The sequence below is a fragment of the Lactuca virosa genome, chromosome 4 (genome assembly GCF_052849685.1).
Source record: "Lactuca virosa cultivar CGN04683 chromosome 4, Lactuca_virosa_CGN04683_v6, whole genome shotgun sequence".
NCBI classification, from domain to species: domain Eukaryota; kingdom Viridiplantae; phylum Streptophyta; class Magnoliopsida; order Asterales; family Asteraceae; genus Lactuca; species Lactuca virosa.
The window spans coordinates 110,131,498-110,133,479 of NC_136429.1; positions in this window are offsets into that span (position 1 = coordinate 110,131,498).

Here is a 1,982-nt window from a genome sequence, read left to right on the forward strand (position 1 = left end):
ACCTCTGAGGCTTTCTTCTTTAGCGTTTCCTTTCGTTAAAACCTCGAGCTGAGCACTTATAATCTGGGAGATTAGATTTGACTAAACAGTCATTGTAAGGGCTTTCACTCTACGAGGTTTCACTCGTTCCTTACGGCTCAAAGTGCCAGCTACGACATTAGCCTTTCCTGGGTGGTAGAGAATCTCATAATCATATTCGTTCAGCAACGTTAACCATCTTCTTTGCCTCATATTGAGTTCCTTCTGATTGAAGATGTGTTGCAGACTATTGTAATCCATGTATACCACACACTTTGTTCCGTAGAGGTAATAACGCCAGATCTTCAGGGAAAAAACTACCGCTCTGAACTATAGGTCGTGGGTGGTGTAGTTGTTCTCTTGCACCTTAAGTTGTCTTCAGGGATAGACTATGACTTTCTCCTTTTGCATTAATACGCATTCCATTCTTTGGTGTGATGCATCGCAGTATACTACGAAGTCATCATTGCCTTCTGGAAGAGATAGTATTGGTTCACTACACATCATGTCCTTCAGCTTTTGGAAAGCTGCTACATGCATGTCTTCCCAAATGAATTTTACTTCCTTTTGGGTTAACATTGTGAAGGGTTTGGCTATACGATAGAATTTCTCTATAAATCTCTGTAGTAGTCGGCCAGTCCTAGAAATTGATGCACTTCCGTTGGCATCTTGATCGCTTCCCAATTCTTGACCGCTTCTATCTTGGATGGCTCGACATGAATTCCTCTACTACTTACCAGCCCAAGAAAGTGTACTTTTCTTAACCAAAATTCGCACTTAGAAAATTTGGCATACAAATTTTCGTTCCTTGACAGCTATAGGATTACTCAAAGGTGTTCCCCATGCTCTTCCTTGGTTTGTGAGTATACCAGAATATCGTCGATGAATATAATGACGAATTTATCCAAGTAGGGTTTACACAACCGATTCATAAGATCCATAAAGACCTTCGAGGCATTGGTTAATCCGAAAGGCATGACCAAGAACTCATAGTGACCATAGCATTTTCTCAACGCAGCCTTTGGAATGTCATTTTCCATGACTCGAAGTTGATGATATCATGATCTCAAGTCGATCTTAGAGAAGTAATTGGATCCTTGCAATTGATTGAAGAGATCGTATATTCGGGGTAGAGGATATCTATTTTTAATGGTTAACATATTTAGCTCTATGTAGTCTATGCACATTTGGAAAGATCCGTCCTTCTTCTTGACAAATAAAACGGGTGCTCCCTACGGCGAAAAGCATGGTCTGATGAAACCCTTGTCAAGGAGTTCTTGTAGTTGGTTGGAGTGCTCTTGCATCTCCGAGGGTGCCAATCTATAAGGAGACTTTGCTACTAGGGTAGCTCCTGGGGAGTAGATCAATTTGAAACTCTACTTGACGAATTGGTGGTAGACCGGGTAGATCTTCAGGGAATTCGCACACCTGAGGTACCTCCTCGATCTTTTTTTTTCTTATTGTCTTTCCTATCGACAACATGAGCTAAGAAGGCGAAATACTTTTTCTGCAAGTATTTCCTAGTCTTCATTCACGAGATGATCCTAAGGTTTCTACTAGTGTAACACTCGAGTTTGGTAAGTTTTGCATTGAACCCTTTTGATCTCAAAAAATTTGCATTTTAGTCCTTAAGCTAGTACGCGGGGCATACTAGGTGGTACGCTTAGCGTACTAGTCAGATAACTTGATCGCGGATCCCATCCATGTACGTTGGGCATACGTGGAGTATGCATGGCGTACGTGAGCATAAGTGAAACCCTAATTTTTAGGGTTTGCACCCTATTTAAACCTTATGATAGCCTCATTTGGTCATGTTTAGCAAGCCTCCACCTTCCTTTGTCAAAAAATCAAAGCATAATGTGTTCTTGTGAGTTTTGAACCTAAATGAGTGTTTGCTGGTGGTTTGTGAAGGAGAAGAAGAAGAGGACCATTTGGAGAGGTGTCTTGAGCTTGAAGATTCGGGA